Here is a 7,118-nt window from a genome sequence, read left to right on the forward strand (position 1 = left end):
TTTAAAATCTTAAGCAGAAAATGTTATTTACAGAACTTTGTAAAGAACACAAGAAGATGGAAATAACTTAATGATAAAATGATATCAGCCAGATGGTCCATTATGCAGCCACTTAAAATTAGAGTCAGGGCGCTGGAGGTGGCTGGTATGTAAGGGAGTTGGTGCGTGCTTTTGTGTCTTTGGTAGCTAGCTCTAAAGGCAAGTGGGGAGGGAAAACACGGACAGGCGGCAGCTCTGAGGAATTCCCCATAGCGAGAGGAGGGCCTGAGCCAGGAACGCAGGATGGTGACAACGAGGACAGAAGGGGGTGCTGTGAAGGCAGCCACATCCCTGGAGGGAGAGGAATGGGAGCTGAGTAAAGGGAATGTGCGATCGATCATTAGTTAAGGTGAGGGCGGATCATGTCCACCCTTCAGGGAGCCTCGGCACAGCAAGAACCTGCCTGTAACAATATTCTTCAGCAGCACACATTTGATTTGGTACTAGAAATGACCCTCTGGATGTTTGGGGTAGGCATATCAACTGGACAGAGCAGACTGTCATGGGGGGAAGGAGAGTAACGTGTCAACATTATTAGACCCGTGGAAGCACTACACAGAGAAAAACTACATGATGATGACCCTCCATTTCTCAGTCTCTGGCTTACATTGGGGCATTTATGCAAGAACCTTTGGAAATGTACAGTTGTTTGCACAATAAAGGGATTGGCGTTTCCCTTGCTCAGTTCTGAAGATTATGAAGCTAGAGAAAACTTTAAAAAAGCAAATGTGTATTTCAGGAAGGGCTTCATCAGAAGCGGAGCCACTGGAAAGACTGCAGTCCTAGCACCGGCAACTGCGCACTCTGGGGTCTCACAGACACTATTGGCACTTGAGAGAGAGGAAGAAGAGAACTGTTTGGATCTTCCGGACCACAGTGCAGCACTCGAGCTGAACTAAAGAGCAAAGGAGAAAGACAGAAAGCGCCCCCGTGGAGGAGGCACCTCCCAAAGCTCTAAGCCAGAACGGAACAGAGGACTCCAACATCAAGTTTCTCAACAGATGCAAAGTAACTGCAGAATTACTGTGTTTAGTGAGAATGCTGATGAGGCTTCTAGAGCAGAGTAGTCTAAGCTGACAGTCCAGCCACAGATAAAACCCCTCATGCCCAGGGCCAAAGAGAAAGAGGTACAAGCAGACTTGTTGCTTGTTTATAACCTCTGGAATATAGGCCCCGTGGCAATACAGCCCAGCTTTACTCCATGTGAGGAAGAGACTGCACAACAGCAGTCATGACACCAGGTAAAATCAAACCAAGCATAAACCACATTCCAAACGCCAGAAAGCCTGGAAAGGAAGAAGGAAGGGCCTCTGCAAAGGGTTCAGCAAAGCCCCAGGCAAGCATCTGAGAAGAAGGAGAAGGTGATGTGTTGTAGGGAGGAGATTGATGCGGGAGTAGGGGATTCTCCTTTGAAGAAACCCGGGCTGAAGTTTTCCAGAAGAAATTAAAAGAACAAAGGGAAGCTGAGCTATTGATCAGTGCCCCAAAGAGAGAAGAAATGCAGAAACAGATTGAACAGATGGGGAAGAAGCTAAGAGAAACCCAAACTACTCAGCAGGAAAGAGCAGGTGACAAGCGAGAAGAGACGGTACCCACAAAGGAGACAGCTGGGCCGCAAAGTGCTCCCGAGTCTCGGGAAGAGCCAGGGGTGACTGTGTCCAGCTCTGTGTGTGCAGTGAACTCTTGTGCCAGAGAAACTACACTTGTGGAAAAACGGGGCAGGAGCTCCCTCATTCTTAGGGTCCTAGTATACCACTCTCCATTTTTGAAGAGTTTCTTCCTTCTGAAAACAAGAATGAAAGTCCTCTTGCAGGTCCGCCATGGGTGTTAGCTCAGCCAAGACCCCTTGTAATTCTCAAAATTCTGGTGTTTGCAGGATTGCAGACAATTGCTAAAAATCTCTTCTAATCACCTCTGCAGAGTTTTCTGTACAAGACAGACCCGTGCCTGAGTTGGAAATAGAGAAGGAAATTGAATTAGGTAGTGAGGATTGCTGCAGTAAATGAGAATGTCTAATTGTGAAGATTACAAATTATTTTGGGTGGTGCCGAGAAAGTCTGCAGAATTAACCATAATAAAGGAATCTCCTCAACCTGTCCCGTAGGACTTGTACATCCACCTCAAGTTAAAGGAATGTTTAAATGAGGAGTTTGGTCATTTATGCAGCTGTTATCAATACCAAGATGGGTCTGTATTGTTTTGCACCAAAATATAAATCTCTCCACCCTTCAGGATCTTCTGCAAACCATGAAATAACAGTGTTGCTTGTTTACAACCTTTTGACAATAGTGGAGAAGCTACCCAAAGCAGAAATAGTTCATGGTGACCTGAGTCCACAGAGTCTGATTCTAAGAAGCGGAATCCACGATCCCAATGATTATGATAAAACAATCAAGCTTTAAAGACAGTAGACGTTTCCTACAGTGTTGACCTCAGGGTGCAGCTAGATGGTTTTATCCTCAGTGGCTTTCGGCCTGTCCAGACCTTGGAAGGATTAAAAGATCCTGGCTGACTGTCCCCCTCTCTGCCAGGCAGAACTGTTTGGTACAGCAAATTTAGTGCATTTTCTGTTGTTCAGAAACACCTACAGGTCTTCTGGGATGGGTCCCTCTGGAAACTTAGCCAAAACATTTCTGAGGTAAAAGATGGTGAATTGTGGAATGAGTTCTTTGTGTGGATTCTAAATGCCAAGGATGAGTCCATAGTGTTTGCTCTGAGGGAACTTGCAGCAGAAATGAATGGAGATTTTGACACCACATTCCAAAGTCACCTGAACAAAGCCTTTCAGAAGATGGGGGGGCTAACTAGTCCCGGGGCTTTGCTCCTTCCATAAGGTAGTCAAGTCTCTCACCAGATGCGTATGTAAAGCAATAGTTGTAGAGTGGGACACTGAAACTGTATGTGCTATAATTTAGAACACTATAATGCTTTTCTACATTTGGGTAGAGCCTATTTCTAAGTAATCGGCATTTTTCTTTTTTTTACGTAGCAGTGTACTAACGCGTGGCCTTGTCTAATTTTAACAAAGAACTATCTTATCCTAAGCTGACTATAGGAATGAGTGCCTTGTTGTCCTTAAACCCATCTGTCTCTGCTGTTCTTTCCCCTTTTGTAATTTGCATCATGCGCTCCTGTGAGCATCATGTATTCTGTAAATAATAAAATGGTATTTGTTAAAAAATAAAATTAGAATGAGGAAGATAGCAAAAGAGAAGACAGGTGTGAAATTAATACAAATAAGTGAGAATACAAAGGTGCACGTGTTTACGCCACAAAGGAAGGCCTGCACAGTGAGCTAGTAATGTGACGCCATCTAGGCTATTAAAAATGCATGCGAACATTAAACGTGAAGGGCAAGGTTACTTTTTTTTTTTTTTTTTGCAGTTTTTGGCCGGGGCTGGGTTTGAACTCACCACCTCTGGCATATAGGGCTGGCGCCCTACTCCTTTGAGCCACAGGCACCACCTGGCAATGTTACATTTTTATCTATAAGTAAATGCTATATAAAAACCTTAATCCTAAAACAAATAATTTAATTTAATCCTAATAATTTAAAAATAGTTGATTCTTAACTGTGCAAGAGTGAAGACAAAAGGTGATGTGATTTCAGAATGGTGAGATTGCTTCTAGGCTGAATTTTTTTGTCCTGGTATCTCCGAGTTTGTGACAGATTTGCTGACTAATAAAAATTAGGGAAGTTTTAGTAGTCACCAGGGTCAGAGCAACCCAGGCTTTCGCAGTACAGGCTTTGGAGCCAAAATGCTCAGATCTAAATCTGTGCCATTCTGGGTGTTTGGCCTCGGACAAGTTCCTTAGACCCTTTGTGACTCAGGAGCCCCAAGGGTAAAGTTAGAATGATAGTAGGACCTGTCTGAAAGGATTTTTATGAGGATTACACTACTTGCTATTTGCGAATAGCTTAAATAGTGTGTCTCATCACCATCTTCACTGATTCATGACGTGACGTAGGACAATCTATCTGCAGAGACCAAGAGGGCCCAGGCCCAGGATGGAGTTAGGTCCTGAGCAGTCCCAGTTCCTTGAAGTAGACAGCAGTAGGTGCTGTTACAGGGCCAAGTTGGGAAAGAGTTTAGCAGCCCACGCAGAGTCTGGACTTCATCCCCCAGGGCCTTCCAGATTTACAAGAAGTGGGGACAAACATCATGTCCCACATAGACACACTTAGGCTGCAGTCGAATGCTCAGGGTTGGTGGGGGTCAGCATTACTAAGAGAGCATTTCTTCAGCATCTTCACCCAAGTTCGTATGCCATTACCTCAAACTTCATATAGATTTTATGCTTCTATTTCACGCTTGTGACACTGGAAAAAGTTCAGCAAGCTAATAAAAGAAATTCAGCTGAATTTCATTGAGGTGACTCAGCAGTGACAGAATTTTAGATTGCACGATGACTGACTGCATTGTCTTTTATGGTTTTCTTCCATTCTGACAAGGGATGAGCATGGTGACAGAGAAATCTCTGTTGAAAATGTGTCCCATGTCCCCACAGGGGGCTGCTTTCTTATGACTTTGAATACCTGAATACCTGAAAACAGAATGTCAGCCACCCAGGGCACCATGAACAGTGCTTGAGTGTTTTATAATGGAGGCTCGATGTGATGGCTCCCCATGCAGGTAAATAAATTGGGAGCCAATTAGATGCTTAGGGAAAGAAAACCCAGGCCCAAATTAAGGAAGGTTGTGCAAAGCATAGATTCCTATCAGTTGACTGAGGGTGTCTGGTACCTTGTGTGTGTATGTGTATGGGGGGGGGTCTCAGAAAACTGTTCTAAGCACATTTTTTTTTTCTAAATCTAGGTCCCCCAAGGTCTCTAAAACTTGTCTGATTCTTAAGTGTTGGTCAATGTCCTCAAATCATCAGATGCAAAGTAGAATCCTTCCCACTTTGCCATAGACTTGAGGCAGGAAACCTTTCAGAGGTTGAGTGGCCCCAGTGAAGCCATTGGCATAGAGAATATAGTACCCTGAAATACCCTGGGTCCCAACCTTGCTTGCCAAGACCCACTCCTCACAGTGGGTCTGGGGTCTGCATTTTCAATGATGACTTATTTTATTTTATTTTTCACACTAATTAATTATAGCAAGAAGGCAGAAAGTCATCTACATTCTCCAGATTTATCATTGAGTGGATGGATATTTTCTGAATACCCACATGTGCCAAACCTTTGTTAGATGCTGCATAGAACAGACATCCTATTCATTAGTTGTATGACAAACTCAATGCTCTGCAACTGAGGTTAAAAAAAACAAAAACAGGGTGGGGCCTGTAGCTCAGTGAGTAGGACACCAGGCCCATATACCGAGAGAGGCATATTCACCCACCCAAACTGAAACAAAAAATAGCTGGGTGTTATGGCGGGTGCCTGTAGTCCCAGCTACTCAGGAGGCTGAGGCAAGAGAATCACCTAAGCCTAAGCGCAGGAGGTTGCTGTGAGCTGTGATGCCACAGTGCTCTACCGAGGGCAACGAAGTAAGACTCTGTCTCTAAAAAAAAAAAAGAAAAAAAAAATAGGAGCTGGTCCTTTCCTTGTTCTTGCCAGGATGGAACTCCCTCCAGTAGAAGAAACAGTGACCAGAGAACACAATGGAATGATTTTAATGGTGTGGGTGCCCCAATATCCTTCTGAGTTTTCTGGGCTACTTCTATGGGATCCCAGAGCAAGGGAACCTTGATTCCCTTTGGGAAGAGGGTGTAGACCCACACTGTTTCTTGGAAGATGCAACATTTGAGCTGAGCAGAATTTAATCCAGGTTCCTCAGTCACTGCAGTCTTGACATTTAGGGAAGGATAATTCTTAGCTGTAGAGGCTGTATTTGCATTGCATGATGTGCAGCAGCAATTGTGAAAATAAAGAATGTCTAGAGACACTGAAAAATGTTCCTGGGGAGGGGGTGAAATCAATGACTTAGCTCCATGAAGGCAGATGGGAAAGTGTCTGGAGATCTTGAAGACCTTGGCTGTGGTTACAGGTGAAAAGAGCCCTTTTGAGGCTACTGATGAAAGAATTGTGTTTTAGAAAGGTGGCCCCATTGCTGTATGGCTAACAGGAAAGAGCAGGAGGTAGGGAAGATGTCTCCATACCACTCAACTTCTAATTAGATGGGAGATCTTGGGCCAGCCAGTTTTGATCCTGTCCCAGGCAGCTGACCTGCAAAACAGCCCCAATGATGCCTCAGGTCTTCCCACAGGCCCCTCTTGGAGATGTGTGACCCACAAGGTCAGCATCTCTTCTCACAGTGGGAGCTGCTCATTAGCCAAGGGACTGGGAACCAGAACCTGGATCTTTCTCTGCTATTCTTCAAAGTGAAGCTCTATTCAAAATTCTGAGATTCAAAGAAATTTTAGAGTAGATAGTGGAAGCCATATGGTCCATTATTAGTGATGTGGTTGTGAAGAGAAAGGAAGGACTCTGATAAGTAAATATTCTCCTCAAAATTCCTATCTGAACCTTAGCAGTGAATACGTGTGGCCTCCATGCACCATTAGAGGATTCATACTTCCCTGGGGTAATGGGATGGGCGGAATAGACAGTGTAGAAAGGACAAATGATGCATCCCACACATTCCCTCTGACTCATACAATGGAGGCATTCTCAATAGCAGGGCCAAGATTTGTGGGCCATGAGGGATTGGTTGGCGAACACCTGGTGACGTTATGTGGTGTGGAATAGTGATTTTTCGCTTAAAAGGAGACAGCCCTTGGAGGTGAGAATTACAACTGTCTTCCATTGAGCTATTACTGTGCATCATCCTAGTTTCTCTGTGAGCATTAATGGTCCTCATCATGTGCTCCCAGCAGTTCTCTAGAGAAGGCTCAACCTTCCCAAGAACACACGACTTGCAAATGATATGGGTGGGACTCGGGCTGGGTCTGTTGGATTCTAGATCTCTCCACACTTAACCACTGCACTGGCCAATGCCAGATCTTCTTCTTCAAACACATTTTCTAGGTCTAAAATTAATCACCTGTCAAGTCATTTTTGCAGTAAAGCCACAGTTCTTAAATGAAGCAATGCAGATTGCTGGGCTCAAGCCCCAGATGATTTATTCCAGATGATG

The 7,118-nt window shown here is 44.4% G+C and overlaps 1 pseudogene; it reads left to right on the forward strand.

Annotated features, from left to right (window-relative positions):
- Positions 1–282: 282 nt before the first annotated feature.
- LOC100954005 lies at positions 283–2,872 on the forward strand (annotated as a pseudogene).
- Positions 2,873–7,118: the final 4,246 nt, after the last annotated feature.

Source organism: Otolemur garnettii, unplaced genomic scaffold, assembly GCF_000181295.1.
Source record: "Otolemur garnettii isolate 467f Iridium unplaced genomic scaffold, OtoGar3 scaffold00062, whole genome shotgun sequence".
Lineage (NCBI taxonomy): Eukaryota > Metazoa > Chordata > Mammalia > Primates > Galagidae > Otolemur > Otolemur garnettii.